Source organism: Protopterus annectens, chromosome 14.part0, assembly GCF_019279795.1.
Source record: "Protopterus annectens isolate FY-2018-M chromosome 14.part0, PAN1.0, whole genome shotgun sequence".
Lineage (NCBI taxonomy): Eukaryota > Metazoa > Chordata > Ceratodontiformes > Protopteridae > Protopterus > Protopterus annectens.
In genome coordinates, this window is record NC_056748.1 from 1,146,156,047 (window position 1) to 1,146,181,139 (window position 25,093).

At 41.1% G+C, this 25,093-nt stretch overlaps 1 protein-coding gene across 1 annotated transcript in view; it reads right to left on the minus strand.

Annotated features, from left to right (window-relative positions):
- CDH23 (cadherin related 23) overlaps positions 1-25,093 on the minus strand; it is a 2,508,764-nt gene that overhangs the window by 1,953,004 nt on the left and 530,667 nt on the right. The gene's annotated exons all lie outside the window — the stretch shown is intronic.

Genomic DNA, 25,093 nt, shown 5'->3' on the forward strand with positions numbered 1-25,093 from the left:
CTGCCTCTAGAGCGTCTGTTGTTGTTACCCCTCTGCCTCTAGGGGTAAACTGACCACGTGAATCGGCGTGACTCCTTGGGATTTGGAACCACATTTTGCCACCCTTCTGTCCTTTGGGATAAGGTCTAGAAGGGGTGGAAAACGGACTCCTGACAGAAAGAGTTTTGCCGTCCTGCTCACACCTGGTCAACGTTTCCTTCACTTGAGGGCCAAACAAAGCTGACCCATCAAAGGGAGAGTTTGTGAAGGACACCTTAAAGGGATCTGCAAAATTACATAGCCGCATCCAGGCTTGGCGTCTAAGAGCCACACCTGTACCTGCGGCCCTACTCGCTCCATCAGCAGCATATGATATCAGCCGCATGGAGGAGTTTGCAATGGAGTTAAGGGTTCCTAGCTGCGAATCAATTTTTTCCTGAGCCCCTGCAGCTGTAGGATCCTGCACAACTTCACCTAGCTCCTTAAGGATATCCCATTGGAGTCTGGTGAAGTGACATAGGTAATTCAGCGAACGCATAGCAAAGGTCGCTGAAGAAAAACATCCGCTTACCATATCTATCCATGGTCCTAGAGTCCTTATTAGGAGGATGGACAGGTACGGAAGGATCTGCAAGTTCCTTCTTGGTGGCAGCCGCCACCACCATGGCATCAGCGGGGACACCTTTTGTAAGGAATTGCTTGTCCGACGGGGCAGTAATAAATTTAGAAGGCCTCCTAGGGACTGGCTCTACAGAGTCAGGAGCAGCCCACGCCTTTCGAGCAATAACCTGCATAAGGGGGTTGAAAGGCGGAGACACCCAGGAGGTGGAGGGCCGAGATCCAAACGCCTCCAGGTATACTGACTCATCCTCAGAGGGATTATTGGAGGGCCAGTTTCCCCTCTGTCTAAGGAGTTCTAGGATGTCTGAGAAGGAGACATCCTCAGAGGGGGATCTTGGGGATCCCTCTGACTCATCTAAGTCAGTATCTGAAGTGATAGACTTGGGGGAGTCTACGTGTTTCCTCTTACATGTCCTCTTCCGCGGAGGATCTCCCTCTGACTCATCTAAGTCAGTATCTGAAGTGATAGACTTGGGGGAGTCTACGTGTTTCCTCTTACATGTCCTCTTCCGCGGAGGATCTCCCGACAAATCAGGAGAATCCTCGGAAGAGGGGGATATTCCCAGTGGGGAAACCTGAGGCGGAGGATCTCTGGGTCCTGGAGCAAGAGAAGTGGCAGAGATGTCAACAGGCACCATAGAGGGAGGAGCTAAAGGAACAGACTGCTGGCTGAGACCAGTGGCCAGCACACTCTTCATCACCTCGAAGGCTCCCCTCCCAGGGAGGTCCGAGAGAACCCGCTCCGAAGAACTAGGAACTCCAGCACCCACCGAAAAGGAAGGCTCCGAGGCAGATGTCGGAGCCGAGCTCACCAAGGCCGAGGCTCCAAGGGGAAGAGCGGGTTCGGACAAGGGTCCAATGCCACTCACCCCCTCGGAGGAGACCAGGGAAGCCCGGCCACCGAATCCCTCTAAGGAAGGTCTCGAAGAGGAGATAAGAGTAGAGGCTGAAGGAGCAGAAGGGGGTATCTGTCCCTCAGCCATAGCAGAAACCATTCCCGAAGACTCCAACTCCAAACTCTGGGGTAGAGTCGAAGGAGGAACTGCAATGGGGTGCGGACTAATAGTCGTCTGCTGAGACGGACTATGTAGCATTTGGGCCAGTGCCTGTGACTATAGTAATCTACTGACCACTCTCTCCAAATCATGGTCAGAAAGCCTGGATGACCTTGAAGATCGGCTCCGATGGCTCCGCTCTGAGAGGAGAGGCGAAGCCGGAGCCGAAAGTATCGGCTCCAAGGAAGGGGACCTAGACCTCTTCCTCGAGGGAACCATCGGAGCCGATGAAACCACAGAAACTGTCGGAGCTGACAACTTATCGGCACCGACAGGTAGCTTCGATGCATCGGCTCCAACCGGAGCCGATATGGCCATAAAAGTAAGGGTGTCGGAGCCGATCGGCGCCGACACCGATGCCTGGGCCACATGGTGGTCGGAACCGATCGGAGCCGACACCGAAGTGGTCGAACCAGAGTCGGCACCGATAGCCATCGGTGCCGAAGGTTTAGGTAACCCAGAATCGGCTCCAGCCGGAGCCGATCTCGACTCTGAATGAGTCGGCGCCGAGGCCACAGGCTTGGACACAGAAGCCTGGGCCTTGGAAGACTTAGAAGTCTTAGATGGGGCCGACTTAGCCGGAGAGCCCTCCGGCTTAAGAAGGCCCCTCAAAATCAATTTCTTCCTTCTTTCCTGCAGGACTCTCTGGCTAAAAGAATGACATATAGCACAGGAGTCCTGCAGGTGAAGAGGCCCCAGGCAGTAAAGGCAAGAAGTGTGACCGTCTGTCAGAGACATCTTCTGACAGCACGAGTCACACTTCTTAAAGCCTGAGACCCTTTCCTTAGAAATGGTGAATAAAACACACACACAACACCAGTCCAAGACATTAAATTAAATATATCAAAAGGTATCAATAACAGACACACACACACACCCTAACAAGGGGGGGGGATGGGATGGGTGAAAGTCTGACTGAAAGTTATAAGGAAACAGGGAAATTTTGTGTCAGAAAGGGACTAAAACTAAGTTAAAACTAATAATTTTAAGGTTTTTTGAAGAAAGGGGCTAAAATAGTAAAGTAACAATTCACTTACCAGGAGCTGGTAAAAGGAGGACCTCATCAGCGAAGCGGTGAACGAGATCTGGGTACTTACCACCTTGCATCATGGGATATGGGTCTGCCTCGAGCTGGTAAAAGTGACTCTCGAGCTTAGCAAGTGCCGAGTCGGAGCCGAGGATCGGCTCCGAACCCATCAAGCAAGAATGAAGGCGAGATTGACAACTTAACATTGTAGTCTTACAGTGAAATTTTACTGGTTTCCTATTTCATATTTCTTCAGCTTTGTTGACACTCCCCCTCTCCCAATAACAACCAAAAAGAGAAGAACAGATTAAATATAAAAAACAATGCAGTTTTATCCTCAGCGAATGGAAGGACAATCTTGACTACTTGCCACAAAAAGCCTTCCTTTATTACATATTTAAAAAAATGGAGTGGAGCTCATAATTGAACAACTGTACAATGATCCTGTGTCATGAATAAAGCTGCTATGTTCTGGGACTGATCTTGCCCTGAGGTGCAATATCCTAACAATGTTTACATAAGCTTGCAGATACAGGGAATAAAGTATCTCATATGACAGTTATTTTATTTATTTTACATTTTTTTACCGGGACAGTCCGACTGGATACATATCCATTTTCAGCAGAGGCCCGGGGAGAAAGGCTCCACATAGACAAACTTACATAGATTACACAGAAGTTAGTAAACAATTATAAAAATAAAGTCATTATATACAATGGCTTAAGTACTGTTCCCTAATAGGGACTCACAATTCTCATGGACAGACACAATTAAAAGTAAGAGACATCAAATTGGAAGCAGAGCTTGGTGACGTAGTTACAAGTTATGATAATTACAGAATATGCTTTCAGTTTATAACTTAATCAGGGTTGGTACATGGGCATAGCCAATTCACTTTGAGATACTGTTTGAGGTTTTTTTTGAAGAGACTTTTGGAGGATTGTAGGGTTATATACTTTGGCAATGAATTCCAGGTTAACAGGGATTCACCAGCAGAGTTATTAGCTTTGTGGGTTTGGACCAGTAGTTTATCAGCTGACCGTAGGGATATCGGATTGCTATATGGCTTAATAATATTTTTAAGTGATGGGGTATCCTCAGGGTGGTACAACATTTTGTGCGCTATTAAGAGTTGATTGAATTGAATTAAGCTGGGCAGTTCTAGCCACTCTAGTTGTTTAAGGTTCTGGCAGTGGGGGGATTCTATTGGCTGAGCCAGTGGCGAATCTAGCAATATGATTGTAGCTATGGGACAGCTTACCTAGTTTGGATTTGTTGAGGTTTGAGAATACAGGCGAGGCATATAAAAGAGTAGAGAGTAGGTGTGATTGGGGGGTTGCAGTCCTAGCCAGTGGGGTTAAAAATGTCTTGTTTCTATACAGTGATCCAAGCTTCTTATTGATAGTCTGTATGGTTTTGTTGACCTGTAGGTCAAATTTGAAATTATTGTCTATGATAACCCCTAGCAGTTTGGTGTGATGATCTGGGGAAATAGTGGTGCCATTGTTAGATGTGACAGAGAATGAAAGTGTGGTAGATCGACTAGTGGGGGAGAAGAGTGGAAGTTAATTTTATTGGGGTTCAGAAGCAGACGTTGGTTGGTGAGCCAGTCCTTGATAGTGTTAAATGTATTTTGGGTTAAGGTTTGCAGTTTGGATGGGGAGGTGGCGTAGCAGATCAGAGTGGAATAATCTGCATATTGAATGCAGGTAGCTTTAGGGATAGCAGTGTGAAGGTTGTTGATAAAAATAGAGAAGAGTAGTGGACCTAGTATGGACCCTTGAGGGACACCAAGTGTTAGAAGTAGCTGGCTGGAGAGTTTGCCCTGCCATAATACCACCTGTTGTCTACCAGTCAGGTAGGACTGGAACCACTGGATAGCAGGCTTGCTGAGGGAAAACGATTTTATTGAAAGAATGAGAAGTTCATGGTTGACCATGTCAAAGGCTTTCGATAGGTCAAGAAAGAGGGCAGAGGTTAGCCTATTGTCATTCCTATTTTGGTTTATGGCAGTAGTAAAGGAAAGGAGGGCTGAGGTGGTGCTGTGGTATGGCCTGAAACCATGCTGGGAGTTGGATAGTAAGTTATTCTGTGTAAGGTATTGCATTAGTTGCTTGTGTACACATTTGTCCATTATTTTGGCTAGTGGGGAAAGAATGGCAATGGGTCTATAGATGGATATGTCTGAGGAGCTACCACCTTTATGGAGTGAGATGACGTGAGATATTTTCCAGAGGGAGGGGATAGCATTTTCGGATAAGGTTCGGTTGATGAGGATAGATATGGGATATGCAATTTGTAGGTACTCTGCAGGGTGGAGGTCAGCAGTGAGGGTGATAACTTTTAGTTTTTTAGAAGTGTTTTGATAAAACTAGTGGATATTGGTTGGAAGCTAAATTTGGGGTGATTATTGGGTAGATTAGGCATGTGGTTTAAGTTAGAGGGGGTTAGTTGATTTGCTAGGGATTGGATTGTTTCAGTGAAAAAGTTATTAAAGGCGCTAGCTATGGTCTCTGGGGAACTATGGGTATAGTTAGCCGGGTTGGGGTGGTGGAATGACCTGGATGAAGTAGTTGATTTAAGCCTGCCCAGAACTTTTGAGGGTTGTTATGGTGTTTTTGCAGGAGATTTTGATAGAAGCTTTTTTTTATCCAGTAAAATACATTTTTTTCTATCATTCCTTAGTTGATGATATTTTAGATGGTCAAACTGGGGCTTTAGTTGTTCTCCAGCTGGCCCAGGTTCTGTTTCTAGGTTTGATTTTAGCTTTGATATCTTTTGTGAGCCATGGTGCTGTATTTGATCTAGTTTTTATTGTACGTGCTGGAGCATGGGAATCAAGGATACTTAGGAATTTAGTGTTAAAGTGATCTATGGCCTCCTCTAATGGTAGACTTTTTTAGTTTTGACCAGTCAACTGCTTTTAATTTGTTTTGGAATATAGAAGCATCTACATTTTTCCTGTTTCTAAATGTTTTATATTTGGGCTGGTGAGGGTTTCCTGCTTTATATTTTATGATAAAGGTTAGACAATGGTCGCTGAGGTCATCAGTGAGAGTACCAGCTATGTACAGTTGGGGTTGGTTATTAACTTGGATCCAGTCTAGGATACTTTCCCTGTTGGTTGGTTTGTTTATCCTAGTGGGAGAAAGGTTATGATCTGTTTAAACCCAGATAAGTTATGTAGAATGCTTTTCTTACTCCTCAACATGCATATGCCAACAGAAAAGACAGAGCTTAGGACTAACAAAAGAGTATGCACAAATGAACAGCTCCTAGAAAGACTTTGCACGAGTAAAGTTATGTGTAAAGTTTGATATACACTGGAATACTGCATAGTGTTATAATTCTATACCAACAGTAAAAATGATTAATCTCTTTAAAAAATAAGACAGGGATTAGGAAATAATCTTCAACCATCACACCAAAAAACTTTGCAGCACTACAGCAATCCCAGGGAATTGAAGCCCCTCCTATACTGTAGGCGAAACAAAGAATTCTCCTTAAAGTTTCACATCTCCACAACAGAATGCATATACCACATCAGCTGTGTCCACCAAATCACTGACCAGCACAGTTCTCTCACTTAGATCATACATAGTAACATAAAAAGGTACAGTGATAGTGGTTTGTACAATAAATATGCAAACATCCCACAACAAGAAAAGACATGACTAGTATATGCCACATCTTATTCCTAATGAAGAGAAGAATAAAGGTCCAAAGCACATCCTGACTGAAGTACATATCATTTGGTTGCACCCCTAAGTTTCTGGGTTAATGTACCACATAAAAAGAAAGATGGAGACTTTAGGTAGAATGCATCCATGGGGAATTCTGTGCCCAATGCATAGCATTCCATAAAGCAGAGCACTTCAGCAAAATGCAACATGGATAAGAGTCCTTAATTTTTATTTATTTGCTTTTGTTAACTGAAAAAGTCTAACAGAGTAAAAGACCCATTTAAAGTGGAGGCCTGAAGAGAAAAGCTTCAATTAGTTGATGTATAAAAAGAAGTTATGTACCTACCATAACGTTCCATGTTAGTTGTCTTCTTCTCACCTTCTTTCTTGCTGGTTGGGTTCGGAGCCGATCCTTGGCACCGACTCGGCCATCTTCAAAAACTTGAGAGCTGTTTACTGGCTCGAGGCCTCCCCATATCCCATGATGCCTGGTGCTAGATACCCAGATCTTGTTTGGTAAGTCTAACTGCAGACATAAAAAGGAAGGAATCCTATCCTATAATGCATAAACCCTACCAGAGAGGCTACTAGGCAGAGAGGAACAGCCAGAGAAGACTCAGCCAGTGAAAAACCATAAGGAACTCTTCTTGGTCTACTAGGATAGGGGGATGGAGGGTGGAACGCAAGAAAGGCGGCGAGAAGAAGACAACTAACATAGAACGTTATGGTAGGTACATAACTTCTTTATGTTGTCTATCTTGCCTTCATTCTTGCTGGTTGGAACAGCATCCCTAGCACCTAAACTCCAAGGTGGCTCATCGGAACAAACTCTTCAGAACAGTGGAACCAAAATCAGCTCTGTTCCTGGAAACCACATCCAACTTATAATGCGAAATGAAAGTATGTGGGTTGGCCCATGTAGCCGCAGCACAAATAGATTCCATGGGCAACCTAGCCTGAAAGGCCACAGAAGTGGCTAAAGCTCTGGTGGAGTGACCTTTTGGTTTAACAGGCAATTCTTTATTCCTCAGTTGATAGATAAATGTGATGATAGTAGTCAACCACCTGGACAAAGTTACTTTTGAGACTGGAAGCCATTGTTTACCCTCTGCATAGGAAAGGAAAAGCTGGTCCGATTTTCTGATGTCCTTAGTTCTATGCAAATAAAAGCGTAGTTGCCTGTGAACATCTAACTGATGCAATTTATATTCCGCCCTGTTGGAGTGGTTGGGAAAAAACACAGGAAGGTCAATGGACTGATTCAAGTTATTCTCAGAAGAGACCTTAAGAAGGAAGGAAGGATTAGTCCTGAGAGCAACCCTGTCATTGTGGAACATTAGGTATGGAGGACGGATACAAAGAGCCTGAAGTTCCAAAACTCTTCTGACTGAAGTAATCACTACCAGAAAGAGGGTTTTCCAAGATAAAAACTTCAAAGAACAAGATGCTGCAGGTTCGAAGGGGGACAAAATTAGAGAAGCTAGAATCAAATTTAGATCCCACGGAGGTGGAGGATCTCTCACTGGGGGCCTGAGCAGAATGGTCCCTTTGAGAAAGGCTTTACAAAGCTTATGAGACATGATATTATTTTCTGACAGGCCAATGTGAAAATTTGAAATTGCTAACTGAACTCTAATTGTAGCGGAAGCGGACCCAGCATGAAAGAGTTCCGCAAGAAATTCCAAAATGTGGTGTACAGGGGCTGAAATGGGGTCTATACTCAGTCTCTGCCCAGAAAGAAAAACATTTCCACTTACTAGTGTAGGTTTTTCTAGTCGTAGACTTGTGCGATGATAAAATAATTTCGCGCACAGAGGGGGAGATATCAGGAAGCCTGGCTAAAGTTGGAAGTGGAGCAACCAAACAGTGATCTGGAGAGATTGCAGGGATTGGTGGATCAGAAGGTCTGGAACTGGGTCCAGAGTCCAAGGCTGCTCGAGAAGATGACGATGCAGGAACAGGAACCATATTTGTCGAGGCCAGTAAGGAGCAATGAGGATCATTTTGCAGCCCAATATGGTAGCTTTCTGTATTAGCTTCAGGATTACGGGAAAGGGAGGGAATGCATAAAGAAGCCGCTGAGGCCAATTGTGGACTAGAGCATCTCTGGGTGAATGTCCGGGAAGTGGAAGGAGAGAGAAGAAATTGCTGCACTTGCTGTTGAAGGGGGTGGCAAAAAGGTCGCAGCAAGGTTGGCCCCATTTACAGAAGATTTGGCCCGCCACTACCTGATTCAGAGACCACTCGTGAGGCATGAGAATTGCTCTGCTTAGCCTGTCTGCTATGATGTTGGATCTCCCAGGGATGTGCGTTGCAATCAGAAACCATTGGGAAGAGATCGTCCACTGCCATAGTCTGAGTGCTTCTCGACATAGGGGGTAGGACCTGGTTCCGCCCTGCTTGTTGATGTACCACACTACTGACATACTGTCCGTTTGAATTGCAATGGTCCTGGTAGGAAGAGAGTCCTGAAGAGCTTGCAACGCTAAAAGCACGGCCCTCATCTCCAAGTTTATATGCAGATGGTACTTGTGAGGTTGCCAGGTGCCTTAGACTGTTCTGCCCTGATAATGCCCCCCCCACCCGATCAGGGAGGCATCCGTGGTCACCGTAGCAACTGGAGGGGGGAGTACAAATGGTCTGCCCTGGGGTAGTGATGTGGAGACCATCCACCACGCAAGGTGCTTTTTGCATGCTTCTGTGATCATAATCATGTGAGACATGGGAAGCTGCTGGAAGGACCATTGGGTGAAAAGAAGACACTGGAGGATCCTTGTGAAAACGAGCTAGAGGAACGAGTATGATTGTTGCTGCCATGAGACCTAGAGATTGGAGGACGAACCTGGCTTGAATTCTTTTGCATCCTAATAAGACCTGCACATGTTGGCGAATGACTAACACCCCGTCTGGTGGAAGGCTGGATGACATGTCTTTTGTATTTAAATTTGCGCCTATAAAGGTGATAGACTGACAGGGAGACAATGCAGATTTTTCGAAATTTATTGTGATACCTAGCCTGGAGCAAGTCTCGATAGTGTAGTCTCTGGCTCGCAGAAGGTGATGCCTGGTGGTAGCAGTGAGGAGCCAGTTGTCTAGATATGGAAACACCTGGAATCCTTGCCATCTCAGGTGAGCGGTAACTACTGCCATACATTTGGTGAACACCCTGGGGGCTGTGGTGAGACCAAAGGGCAGAGCTCTGAACTGATAATGGCTGGCTCCCAGCCGGAAGCGAAGGAATCTTCTGGAGCATCTGTCCATTTTGATGTGGTAGTACGCATCCTGAAGATCTATAGAGCACATCCAATTGTCCTGACCCAGAAAGGGTAAAATGGACTGTAGCATGACCATCCGAAACTTCATTCTTTGTACAGACCTGTTTAGTCTGCTGAGATCTAGAATGGGTCTCCAGTCCCCTGCCTTTTTTGGTACCAAAAAGAACCTTGAGTAAATTCCGGATCCTTGCTGGTCTGCTGGGACTTGCTGGATGGCCCTTTGTTATTGTTCCCTCCTCTGCCCCTGGATGGGAACTCACCACGTGTGTCCAGCAAGGCTCCCTGGGATTTCCGGAACCACATCTTTCCACTGTTCTGACCCTTAGGATATGGTCTGGAAGGAGTGGAAAAACAGACTCCCACGACAGAGAGAGTCTTGCCTTCCTGCTCACACCTGGTAAGGGTGTCCTTCACCTGTGATCCAAAAAGAGAGGAACCATCAAAGGGGGTACAGGTGAAAGACACTCTGAAAGGTTCCGCAAAGTTACATAGCCGCATCCAAGCGTGCCTCCTTAGGGCAACACCTGTGCCCACGGCTCTACTCGCACCATCGGCTGCATAAGAAATGAGCCTCATGGAGGAATTCACCACTGAATTAAGAGTCGCCAGCTGGGAGGCTGCTTTAGCCTGGGCCCCTTCAGCTGATGGATCTTGGAGGGTATCTCCAAGCTCTTTAAGGAGATCCCTTTGAAGATGGGTAAAGTGGCACAAATAAGGTCGCTGAAGAGAACATCCTCTTCCCATATCTGAACATCGTCCTGGACTCCTTGTTAGGGGGATGGACAGATGAAGAAGTTTCAGTCAACTCCATCTTTGTGGCCGTCGCTAACACCATGGCATCAACGGGAACACCTTTGGTCAAAAACTGTTTATCCTCTGGTGCAGTTATAAATTTAGCGGGTCTTCTGGGGGTCGGTTCCACTGTGTCTGGAGCTGACCATACCTTCCAAGCCACCACAGACATCAGTGGGTCGAAAGATGGAGACACCCAGGAGGTGGAAGATCGGGATCTAAACGCATCCAGGAATACAGACTCATCCTCGGAAGGGCTCAGGGTAGTCCAGTTCCCCCTCTGCCTATGCATCTCAAGGATGTCTGAGAAGGAGACATCTTCAGAGGGGGGTCTCAGGGACCCTTCCAAATCCTCTAAGTCAGTATCTGATGTGACAGACTCAGGGGAGTCAACATGCTTCCTCTTGCATTTCTTCTAATGAGGTGGCTCCTCTGAATGATCAGATTAGGCCTCGGAAGAGGAAGATACACCCAAAGGGGTGCCCTGGAGCGTTGGTTCCCCACACTTGGGGTCTGGAGGAGGGGCAGAGGAAGACACAGGCACCATAGGGGGAGGAGCCGATGGGGATGATCGTGGGGCTGACTCAGAGGCCAGCACACGCCTCATGACCTTGAAGGTGTCCCTGCTTGGATGCTGAGAAGGCTCCGGTTCCGAAGAGATCGGAATCCCTCTCCGCACCGAGGGGGAAGGCTCCAAAGCTGATGTAGGTGCCGAGCTCACCTGCGCCGAAGCTCAGAGGGGGAGAACCGGGTCGGATAAGGGTCCGATGCCACTTGCCCCCTCAGAGCCGATGAGGGAGTCTCGGCACCCAGATCCCGCCAAGGACGGTACCAAGGAAGTGATCAGTGCCGATGACGGAACCGAAGGCGAAGGTATCGGTGCCGACGGTTCCACGACTCGAACCCCAACGAACTCCGAGTCCGAACTCAAGGGGGGAGTCGGATGAGGAATAACTGCAGACATGGACGGAGCTGACCCCTGATGAGGGGGGCTGGACAACATTTTTGTTAGGGCCTGCGATTTCAACAGCCTACTGACCCACTCTCTCCACGTCGTGATCTGAAAGCCTTGATGACCGAGAAGAGTGGGAGGACCGATTACTGCTCTCCGATTGGAGCAGAGGAGACCTCGGAGCCAAGCGTATCGACTCCAGGGAGGAAGACCTAGATCTCTTTCGACTCCCCAATGGCTCAGAAGTGCGTGTCGGAACCGACTGGGAGGCAGGCACATCGGTTCCAGATGGAACCGAGGCAGAAGGAGTAGCTTCACCAAACGACGGCTCCAAACTGGGAGCTGAAGATTTAGGTGGCTTGGAGGACTTCACGGGCTGAGCCTTAGCCGGTGAACCCTCGGGCTTAAGTAAAGCCAGTAGGATTAACTTATTCCTATACTCCTGCAGGACTCTTGGGCTGAAAGCATGGCAAACTGAACAAGAGTCTTTCAGGTGCACAGCGCCCAGACAATAGACACAAGAAGTGTGACCATCTGTCAGAGACATCTTCTGACAGCATGAGTCACACTTCTTGAATCTGGACACCTTGGTATCCTTGGACATACCTAAGGAAGGAACACAATATACACAAAATTTTAGGATATAATAACTATCACACACACAAATTTACCACACCCAAAAAACAGCCAAGAAATAGACACAATATCCTATGCTACCAACAAACAAATAAGAGTAAACTAGGTAAATACTAATTTTTTTTTTTTAAAGGAAAAAAGGTTAGCCACTAATTTAAACGGCTACTTAAGGAAGAGAGTGGGGGAGGACTCTCTAACTAAAATGAGTTTTCTGAAAGGGAGGGGAATTCAGGTAAGAAAAAATATAGGTACAGCAAGATATCCTAAGAAAGACTGTAACTACAACTAACAAACTACACTAAAACCCTAATAGTTTTTATCAAAAAACAGATAAAACAATGAAAATATACGACCTGAGCCAGTAAGACAACCTCGCAGCAGAAGCGGCAAACGAGATCTGGGTATCTAGCGCCAGGCATCGTGGGATATGGGGAGGCCTCGAGCCAGTAAACAGCTCTCGAGCTTTTGAAGATGGCCGAGTTGGAGCAGAGGATCGGCTCCGAACCCAACCAGCAAGAATGAAGGCGAGATAGACAGCTTAACATTATGGGATCTATCAGATGATCAAGTTTTCAAAAACCTGAAATTCATACTGATGAGACCATATTATAGAGTTTCCAAAAACTTGATCGTAAAAAAAAAAACTACTTTTTTACATTTATGTAGGAGTCAAGCCCCCCTGCACCCCCTCGTGGGGGAGGGGGGGTCAGACCACTCACACCCCTGCAAATTATATATACCAACTCCAAGATTGCACTACAGTGAAGAAAAGGGTAAATTTCTACATCCTTACTGTACCACAATCTCCATTCAAAAGCTTTGAGTTTTCAAAAACTTGATGATATGGTGTCTGCCTTATGAATTTCAAGTTTCTGAAAACTTAATCAACTAATAGGGATCCATATCATAACATTTTATATACATATATATATATATATATATAGTGTTCCACTTTATAATCTTGAAATACTGAAATCTCGAATGTCAGTATCCCGAGACCATAAAGTCGAACGTTCCAAATCCCAAAACCACGAAACAAAATCACAAACATAAACACACCATACACCACATAACACATACATCAACCAACCCACACTACAACAAACCCACAAACAGAAAAACACAAACCAACAAACCTACACTACATACAAGCCCCCCTGCACCCACCATGTGGGGGGCTGTGCCCCCCTAGTTATATATACTAACTCCGAGATTGCAACAAACAGAAAAAGACAGCAAACTCACTACTACACACTCTACAGTACCCTCGTGCACACACATCACAAATATACAACCACCACTTTCAACACTTCCACTCATACGTTTACCTGCCTACCCTAAACCATACATAAAACTTTCAAACACACTCACATACACTCAAACACATACCTAACAAAATACCCACTTACCTTACATATCAGCTAAATCCACACGCTACACAATACATCCTGCACACACTACATCCAGCATCAAATACCAGAACACCATAACCACAAATTCGACATTTCTGGATTCGCACTTATGGAGTTTTGGGATTTTAAAAATTCCACTTTATGGTCTCGAGATACTGAAATTTGAGATTTCAGTATTTTGAGATTATAAAGTGGAACCAGTTATAGATATATATTAACATTTATTTAAGCTCTAGTGAAAAGTGTACAAAAATCCTGAAATTCATTAAAATGGAATAATTAGGAAACATCAAACTTAAGTTCTAAGACATTGCATTTGTGCATATTATAGAGCAGCAGGAAATTATCAGTTTAAGTGTAACATCACTAAGCAGTACAGAGTAACAAAAATTGGGAGTTAAAGTAATGTGGTATGTATCTCCATTTATAAGCTATAAGCTATAAGTTGTAAGCTGACAAAAGAACAGTAGAGCCTATGTTTCTGATAAGAGGAGTGTAATACAGGAGTCCTACAGACTCCTCAGAGGTGACCTTTGTCTGGCATACAAGGCAATCTCAGACTCTGCCCTAATGGGACTGCTGCATATCCGCAAGTGAAGCTCCACTTGATTAACCCACACTCACGACCTTAACCTGGTCTGCAACATCAATAGGACTTGTTGGCAGGACAGAGTGTCCCAGAGATTCCCCCTTTTGTGGAATAGACTCCCTCTCCACATAAAGCAGAGTACCTCATTAAAACTTTTTAAGCACAACCTGGATAACTGGATGGAGAAAAGAAAATACACTCCTAAGATTGCCCCTGTGTCCCTGCTTGACAGTGGCATAGGGTGCTGACTTGTTGGAACATGGGATAAATTATTGGCTAGGCTTGTAAGGACCTCAGGGGCAATAGAACTTCCTATAATCTTATAATAATGTCACCTTATTAAGACATAAAAATCCAATTGGGAAGAAATGGTTAAAATAAAATAAGTTAAAATTAGAAAATCAGACAAATAAAAATAATACAGAAGAGTTTAATACATTAAACAACAAGTACTTGGAAATCTTAAATCATAAATCTAAAAATAAACCCTGAGAAGTTTATGATGATTAACTTTTCTAATAACCCAAAATCTGTGTGTAATTTAGCCAGAAAAACAAAATTACTTAGCAAGTCCAATCACATAAAAGAAGTCTACTCACATAGGAAAAACAAAAGTAACAGAAATAGAAGATACTCTAAAGGAATTCAGGGATTATTATAATAAAATCAATCAAAATAATATATTAATAGATCCAGAAGAAATAATTAAGATAATTATCAAAAAATATAAAAAATAAACTATCTGATGACCAAATGAAATTAATTGACAAACCGATCTCTATGTCTGAACTTCTAACTCAAATTTCTAAACGGAAACCTAATAATGCAGCAGGTAATGATGGGATTGTATCTGAACTTTATAAACAGTGACCTAAAGAAGTCCTAGACATGCTGCACAACATTATTTCTATAGTCAAGGACCTAGCTAAAGCTCCTCCTTCCTAGAAATATACCCTTATCTCTCCAATTTTAAAAACTAACCAAGAGCCTAGAGAAGGTTCTTCATACAGACTGCTTTCACTTTTAAATGTACATTATAAATTGTTCATAGCAATTCATGCTATTAGATTAAAATATATTCTACCTTCCATGACTGACAAAGATCAAACTGGCTTTATCTTTTACAGAAATACTTACGATAATATTAAAAGAATAATCACAATAATTGACTAAGCAAATAAAATGACTGAGAACTTAACATTAACGAGTCTTGAGATTAATAGTGTTTTTGACTTGGTAAACTGGAAATGTCTCTTGCTGGTTTTAGAAGAATGTAATTTCTCAAGTAACTTCACACATCTTATTAATTTTCTTTATAATGATTGTTTTGCATAAGTTAAAACAGGGACTTTCACTTCTGGTTCTATGCAAATTTTGAAAGGAAACAAACAAGGTCATCCTGTTTCACCTCTGCTTTTTACCCTAAATATGGAAGCATGTTTTTTAACAGTCCTATTCCTATATGTCTTAAAAAAAACGAAATATTGCATCTTGTGGTCTATACTATCTATAGCGAGAAAGGTTATAACTCAGAATTGGAAGAATGAATCTACACCCTCCTTCAAAAAATGTATAAATATAATCTATGAGTTTTGGCTTAGAATTAAAACTTGAATTATTAATAACCTCCCACAAACTTTTTGCGTGATGCAATACTTTTTGGAGATCTTCTCTATCTTTATCAAGTATTTTAAATTCATCTATTACTTGTTGGATGTTTAATGTGCTAGAATTGTTTAAGCATTGGAACCAACAAATAAAATTTTTAGTTTCCTATTTAATACATTTTTTTTCTTGAATTTGTTCTTTAAAATTCTTTGTTGTATTAAAAGGTATCAAAAGTTCAAACCATAGTTTTATATCAGAATTTGTTTTTAAGAAATTTCTAAATAGATTATATATGTTATTTAAGTATGATAAATTGGTAGGTTTTGTTGTATTGTTTTGTAGATTGCTACTTAAGTGCCAAAATATGTTGTTATGATTCTTCAAGTCTATATTTTTTAATGTTTTATTTTCATTTAAGAAAAAAGTTGTATGTAGAGTTTTCCACCTAGACGAGTATTTTGGGTTTTTCCATTGTAGTACAAGTTTAAAGATGGAAGCTTTAATGTATGTCTCTATATCTGGAAATTTAATTCCTCCCAAGTCCCAGGGTCTAATATGGTGTGTGAAAGCAATTCTATTTTTTTTGGATACCATAGGAAGCCCATCAAGAGTTTCTGAATTTTTTTTATAATTTTTTGTTTGGTAAGATAGGAATTGCTAATGCTATATAGTTTATTTGGGGCAATAATATCATTTTTATTATCTGTAATCTATCTTCAAATTTTAACGTTAATTTATTCCAGGTATCAATTTGTTTTTGAATTACGTTTTGAATTTTATTATAATTTAAAGATATAGTAGTATTTATGTTGTCAGCTATAAGAATTCCTAGGTATTCGAGTGATGAAACTCTTTCTCCAATAATTTGATACTCACTCAGATGATAAACATCATCTCTATTCAAGAGTAGCAGCCTGTCTGGCGCTAGGATCCGCCACATAACACAAGCACTCAGGTCACTCCAAGGCAAGTACAAATATGACTCAGTCATTGTCCATGCTGGTGTGAATGACCTGAGACGTACCTCCCTGGACTACATGAAAAGAGACATAGAGGCGCTCTCTGAGCATGTAGCCCAGGCTGGTATGACCCTGACCTTGAATAGCATCTTACCCTCACCAAGAATGATGCCACAATATGAAGACAAGATGATCAATTTCAACAATTGGCTTAAGTATTGGTGTCATTCAAAGGGGATCCAATGCCTGTCAGCGTGGGATAATATGCACGACAAGCCACGATGCTTTGCTAGGGACGGCTTGCACCTGTCACCCCTGGGCTTTTGGATATTAGCAAAGGCTCTTGCTACCCCCATAGTGCCTTTTTTAGGCAAGGCTCAAAAGACAAACCCACCTCCATAGGTATCACAAGGGATAAGAAAGTAAGAGTAATGCTACTCAACGCTAGAAGTCTAAACCTCAAGATGCACGCACTCAAAACTCTCCTTAGCATGGAGAACATCGATATCTGTGCAGTAACAGAAACCTGGTTCAGGACTCCCAAGAGCACCTCAGCACTACCAGGTTATACCTCAGACCATGCTTTTCGGCTCCAAAACTTGGACCGAACCACAAAAGGAGGGGGAGTATCGATATTCATCAAAGATACCCACACCTCCAGGTTGGTGGCAAAGCACGAAGCATCAGAGACTATCCATGTGCAACTAACAGTGGGTAAAACTGCCTTCCAGTTTATAGCCTGCTACAGACCACCCTCCCAAACCCAGGAACTCCACTCGGCCTTCCTGAGAACACTGGAAAATATGAAGGTCTCTCCAAACACCATTATATTGGGTGACTTCAACTACCCAAACATAGATTGGGAGCATTACTCTAGCTCCAACACCTTGCCCAAAGGTTCCTAGAATTCATAAACTCAAATGCTATGGAACAACTTGTTACCACTCCCACAAGAGGGGAAAACATACTGGACCTGATCATCACCAACATGGGGTCTCTATGCTCCAGACCAGAAGTGTATCCCTCACTGATAAGATCAGACCATAAACTGATCTCACTGGATATTCACATCCCGACCCCACCCCCTGCCCAGAAAACCACAGTGAAAAACTTCTAAAGCAAATTTCACACTCCTCAAAACCGAGGTGGAATCCTTCAAAGCCCCCGGGCCTGTGGAAAATATGGCCCAGACCGCAGAATCCTTTATAAATGCATTCTATGAACACCTTCAGGAATGCATGGATCATGCAATCCCAAATAAAACCAAGACCCAATCCTCCAAAGGCAGACGACCTGTCTGGTGGACCCCAGCCATAAACAAACTATACAATAGAAGGAGGAAGCTACTACATGATAGAGCAAAATCTCAAAAAGGGAAGGCATCTCTGATCAGTATTAGCAAAAAACTAAGGGCACTCATAAAATCGTCAAAGGCTAGCTTCTAGAGAAAAATTGCACAGGACACTAAAGATAATCACAAGGCTTTCTTTAGTTATGTTAGGAACCTGGGTGGGAATTCACAGATATGCTCAGAATTAGTCCAAAATGACAAAAAATACACTGATCCCACAGACATTGCCAACATCCTAGCTGACAGGTTCAGCGCAAACTTCTCCCCCCCTCCCCACCAAAAGGGCAAATATCTATCCCAGCAGAGTGCTGCCCCCCCCGACATCTCAGATGCTCATGTGGGAGCCGCCCTCTCCAAAGCAAAAAACACAGCATCAATGGGACCAGACGGTGTCCCAGGCTGCGTCCTACATGAACTCCAAGAAGAGCTAAACCCAAACATAAAACTACTGTTCAATCTCAGCCTTACTACAGGATATGTACCCAAAGAGTGGCGTACAGCAACAGTGGTCCCTCTCCACAAAGGTGGTGCCTCAACGGACCCTGGAAACTATTGCCCCATAAGCCTGACTAGCTTGGTCTGCAAAGCTATGGAAAGGATCATTATGGACCTCATAAATAAAGATATTGGGGACCTACAGACACTGGATCCTACCCAGTTTGGCTTTGTTAAGGGCAGATCCTGCCTCTTAAACCTGGTTGACTTCTTTGAAACAGTCACCAAAGGCCATTGACGAAGGGAAGGTGGTCCACACAGCCTATCTGGACCTCGCAAAAGCCTTCGATACAATACCCCACTCGGGCATTATAGATTAGCTCACCAGCTTAAATATAAACCCCTATGTCACTAGATGGGTTGCAAACTGGCTCAAGGACAGAACCCACATGGTTAGAATTGCTGGAGCCATGTCAGACTCCAAACCAGTTGCAAGTGGCGTCCCACAAGGCTCAGTCCTGGGACCTCTCTTGTTTGGTATATATTTCTCGGAGGTACAGGCCAACACGGAAGGACTGTGGCTGACCAAGTTCGCAGATGACTGCAAACTGGGTGCCATAATCGACTCTCCAGCCGACACAAGCATCCTCCAAAAGGGCCTCATAGAAACAGACAACTGGTGCCAGAGCCATGGCCTCAAGCTAAATGTCAAAAAGTGTATAGTCATCCCTTTGGCAAAAACAAAGTGCCCACAAATTACCACATAGGTGGTAATCCATTAAGTACAGAAGAAGTCATTAGGGACCTGGGGACCCAAGTTGATAGCAATCTCTCATTTGACAACCACGTGGCCAAAGTGGTTAGAAAAACATTTTATATAGCCCACCTAATCATGAAGGGATTCACATCTAGATTAGGGGAGGTCATCGTGCCTCTTTACTCATCCCTCATCAGGCCCATAATCGAGTACAATGCCCCTTTTGGGATGTACCTTACCAAACACCTGCAGCAACTGGAACGACCCCAAAAGTACCTCACCAAGAGGATCAAAGGGCTCAAACAGATGCCATATGCTGCCCGGTTAAAGAAACTTCAGCTCTACTCAGTGGCATACCGACTGCTCAGAGGTGACCTGTGCCTGACGTATAAGGCCATGTCCAACCCAGAATTAAGGGACATGCTGCACCTCAAAAAATCCAAATCCCATCGAGCTACACGCTCGAGAGACTTGAACCTCAGCACTGAAATAAATAGGACATGCTGGAGGGACAGATTCATAACCCAGAGGCTCCCTTCACTATGGAATAAAATCCCAGTCCGGGTTAGGCAGAGTCCCTCATTGACTCTCTTCAAGAGGAATCTTGATGTGTGGATGGGAGATCATAGGTTTACCCCGGGTATCACTTCTGTGTCACTGTTAGACAGAGGCACAGTATACTAACCTCGAAAAAGGGCATAGCAAAATTCATTTAAAATGGGTGGCGAAAGCCAAACATACTCTGGCTAGGCTTATAAATGCCCTAGGGCAGATAGCCTAGTATGAACCTATGAACCTATGATTTTGCTTTGCTGAAATAAAGACCTGAAGTGAAGGAAAACTCTTTTATTTTTTCCTCTAATGCTTGTATGGTCTCTTCCTTTGGTTTTAAAGTCAACAAGATGTCATCAGCAAATAACATGATTTTGGAATTATATTGATTATAGAAATTAATTCCTTCTATTTTTAGTTCACTTCGTATTGTAGAAGCAAATAGCTCTATCACTAAGGCAAATAGTATGGGAGACATAGGACAGCCTTGCTTAGAGCCTTTAGTTATTTTAAAAGCCTCTGAAGTAAATGGACCTAACTTTACATAAGCTAGATTATCTTTATATATGTTCTTTATTAAATTTATAAAGTTTGATGGAAAATCAAAAAATACTAGAATTTTGAATAAGTAATCCCAATTTACTGAATCAAATGCTTTCTCTATATCAAGTGTAATTATAAGGGCTTCTAAGTTATCTCTATTCAAAGCTTCAATAATAGTTAATATTCTCTGAATGTTATCATACGTATGTCTACCAAATATAAAGCCTGTTTGGTCTTCATTTATAATGCGAGTTAAGGATTTTTTAATTCTATTCACTAAGATAGACATAAAAATTTTATAATCATTGTTAAGCAGAAAGATTGATCTATATGAGCTACACTGGGATAAATCTTTTTTATCTTTTTTTATAGGAGTAACTAGTGAGTATTTCCAGGATGGTGGGATTATATTTTGTGTTTGAATTTCATTTAGCATATTATGGAACAAAGAAATTGCTGCATTTGGGAGAATTTTATATAATTCCATTATGATTCCATCCATTCCTGGTGATTTGTTATTCTTACTTACTTTGATTATATCTCTTATTTCCTTTATGGAAATATGTTTATCCAGGTCTATTTTTAGTTGTGCAGGTAATGTATTTAATAAAGGACAGTTAAATTCCAGCTCTAAAGAAGTAGTATTGCTAGCCTTATTTCCATAATGATGAGTATAATAGTATTTAAAGGCTTCAAGAACATCATTTACTTCAGATACCTTCTTTTTCCCTTTCCCTTCGTTATTATATTTATGATTTTTTTTCAGAATTCTGTCTCTTAATTCTCATAGCTAAGTTATGGAGGTGCTTTGGGGATGTTGATATTGAGGCAAATTTTAGTTTTTCCAAAGCTAGATTTGTCTTATGGGTAAGAATTTCATTATATTTCTTGTTTAAATCTTTAACTTCTTCTCCTTTTTTTCTGATCTTCTGATACATCATAATAGCTTATATTTAATTCTATTATTCGTTTTTGAATATTATGTAGTTCAGATTCCCATTCATTTGTTTTATTTTTAAACCATGTAACAATTTTGCCATATAAAAAGACCTTTAATGTGTCCCATGTTATTGTATTGTTTGTATCTTTAATCGGGTTTGTTTCTAAAAAGTATTTAATTTCTGTATCTAGCCAAGGTTTAAATTCCTTTAATTTAAAAATGTAGTCTGGTATTCTTGTTACTAGATTTAATCTTTTAAAACCCATTTGTACTTTAATGATTAAGGCATTATGATCTGAAAGAGGACATGGAATAATAGAAAATTTTACTATTCTGTTGTTTAAATCAGAAGATATAAGTATTTTATCTATTCTTGTTTGAGTATTAAAGCGATAATCACTGTGTGAATAGTTTAGTGAGTTAGGTTCTTTAAACTTAAATGCATCTATCAAAACTCATAAATTATATGCAAGAAATAATTTATGACAAGCATAAGTTAATTTCTATATCTAAAATGTATAAAATATGAATAGTGTATAAAACCAAAATAACTCAAAACACATGGAATACTATAACAAAAGATCTGACTACGACCCTATCTCCTGAAAGTAAAAATGATCTTCTGCAATCAGTTAAATTAACCTCTAACTTCCACATATGGAAAATCTTCACATAGAAATTTTTGCATAGAGCTTTTTATACCCCAAACAAAATTGCTAAATTTAATCCTAATCAGAAAGCTACTTGTTGGAGATGTACTCTAAATTGTGAAGCAGATTGGCTACATATATTTTACGATTGTATTAAAAAGTTCTGGGATGACATTAACAAATTTCTTCAAGCCATTTATAATGATACATTTGTTTTAACAAAATCATTAATTTTTTTGAATGTTGATGCCTTAATAACTGTTAATAAAAGAGATCAACTTCTTTTATGGACTATTCTGGCTGTGGCCAGAAAATGTATAACAAGAAGATGGAAATCCACAATCTCTCCAAATTATGAAGACTTCATTTCTCTTTTAAGGGAATCTGCACTAAAAGAAATAAAAGTTAAAGAAGAAAGAATTTTTCCCAGACGTTGGATTAACAACCCTTGGAATAGAGTCTTGATACTCATAGACACACTACAAAAAGACACAACTTTCTCTTCATGAAATTTAAAGGGGACATGGAATAATGTGAACTTAAAGGAATATATAATTATAAATGTCATATGTGTTTTTTTTTCTCTCTGTTTCCTTTCATTGGACCATTTGTAAATATTGTACATATTGTTATGATTAACTACTTCTGTTAACTTGATCTGTAATTAATAGTGACTGTATCACAATTTACTTATAAACATAAAAAAAAATAAAAATCTGTTGAGTAAAAAAAAAATGTATAAATACTGCAATTGAAGTCTGCAACCTGGAAATCAATACAACTACGTCAATGCATGGACAAAACATAGAGATCTGCTTGACAAGCAACAATAAGTGCATTTTAGATTTAATGCAATGTATAATAACTTGAATGATTTGATGGTTAATGGACACTCCTGTAAATAGTTGTTTTTTCTTTTGTAAGGTTTAGTTAAAACATTTTTTTCATTTATGTTCACAAATCTCTGACTGTAAATATTGTTGTGATTATTTTACAAATTAAAAATCCAATAAAAATTTAAAAAGAAGCAAGTGCACCAACCCCTTTATTGGCTGGCTATTTTCCCTAAAAACTTCTTCTTGAATAAATGTCAACTTTTCCCCTAAACGTACTTTCTATTTTTGCCCTGTTCCTCAAATTCTGGTTAATCGCGGACAATAAATGACACTAAATAATACCAGATATTATTTTTTTCCACTTTCTGTTTTTCAAAAAAATATGTCGTCACAAAATCATTTATTCTATTACATTTTAATTAACTAAGAATAATATTTAAAAATGATGAAAGATTTTGGGCTTTTGTCTGTTGCATCCCATTACTTTTGGCATTGTCACTAATGAAGTTGAGAGTTACAATAGTTGCTTTTTCTGTGTTTCAAACATTGCATCCTTGCTGTCTGCCAGATTTTGCACCACACTTCAGCAAGCCACTGGTGCTATAACACAGGTTTTTCAAGGTTAACTGGTAGAAATGCTGAGGCAAGGACTCTTACAACTCCATAGCTACATCCAAAACATACCTCTCAACTGTACCGATTTTCACAGAATGCCCAGATTTTTGTCTCATATTTTGGTCTGTTTTTCATAATATTGTGGTTTTCTGGCAAATTAGTGGCAAATCACTAAAGATTGAAGTTGGAAAATAATGACAGACATTTGAGTTTCAGACTTCATACCCTTCAGAAAATGCATGCTAATTCAAAACCTGTTATTCTACCAACTTTCTAAGTTTGTAAGAGCAACATTTAAAAATTGTCCCTATTTTTGGGCATTTGTCCTACTTTTATTCATGGCTTTGTCCAGATTTCTTGCTCTAAGAGGTTGAGAGGTATGATCCAACACCATACTTCAGCAAAGCAGGGTGTATCATTATTTTATTAAATATTCACCTGTTATAAATGTGTTACCTGTAATCTATATTTAATAAGGCAGATCAGGAAGTTATTTTGGATACACAAATATAGAGCTCAACATGCATTTACTCTCAAGCTGCCATTACAAGACATAAGATTTGCTGCTATCAAATGCCCAGCTCTAGTTTCAGCATCAATAACCACCGACATAAATACCCATTTCCTCACTTTACTACATTGGAAATATGGAGGATCTTTAAGACTGTCAGTTCAGTACAACAATGCAAAAGTAAATGATTTTAGTGAGTATGTCATATTCTGCTGAAATATTACAATGTGTTTTTTCTAATGTCTTAAAAATAAATCCTTTATGTATTATGATGATTTCATAGAAAAGTTAAAAAGCTTAAATGTTTGTGGTGTATAAAATGATTATATACTGGAGATGTCAACCTCAAAACTGTTTGGTATTTGTATTTTTGAAAAGGGAGCATATGACATACTTTTAATTACCTCAGAATAAGGTACATAAGTCAAGTGGAGATAATTACACCCAAATGATATAAAGGGATCTGAATCATAACAGTAAAATATGAAACTTGAAGATTCAGATGATTGGTGAGGATGTATCATTTCACTGACAATCTGGAGTCTGTGGCAGGTGGATTTAAGCAATCTTTCAAAAAAGGTACTAGGAACACAACAGACCCCGGGAACTATCGCCATACAAGCCTGACTAGCTTGGTCTGCAAGGCTATGGAGCGCATCATCATGGAACTCATTAAATAAATAAATAAATAAACATAGGAATGACTTGGGCTGATATTAAAGCAAATGCTACGGGCTGGAAGGAGATAATAAATTGTTGGTTAAAAGGGGACAAGGACAGGAATATATAAATAAACCATTATTTGTCAGCATTTCCGTTGTGTGCTCATCATTTTAACTGCAGAATTGTGTCAAACAGACCTTCAATCTGCATAGAATGAATGAAGCAGAAAAGTCCACAACTGTTTTATCAAAATGAATAAGGTTGAATGTGTTTCCTTTTTTTTCCCACAGACTGAAATTACCATTCCATCTCATTAATATAACAAAATATAGGTTACTGCATTCCATAAAAAAATTATCAGATTTTCCATCTGTAGTCAGTGTCTTAACGAAGTCAAATTCTTTTCCACTGAGGTTTGCTAGTGAGTTCCTACAAGCAATTCTAGGGTCTATATTATAAGAATGAAAGCATTACACTGCGAACGCTCTAATGATCGAAAATGCTGGACCTCGAATTGCCTTTTGTGAGACAGCAGTACAGTGAAGATTTGAATATTTCCCTTTCCTCACTGTACAATCTCAGAGTTGGTATATATACTTAGCGGGCAGTGTGTGGGGCACAGCCCCCCATAACAGAAAGTTTGAGGTCCAGT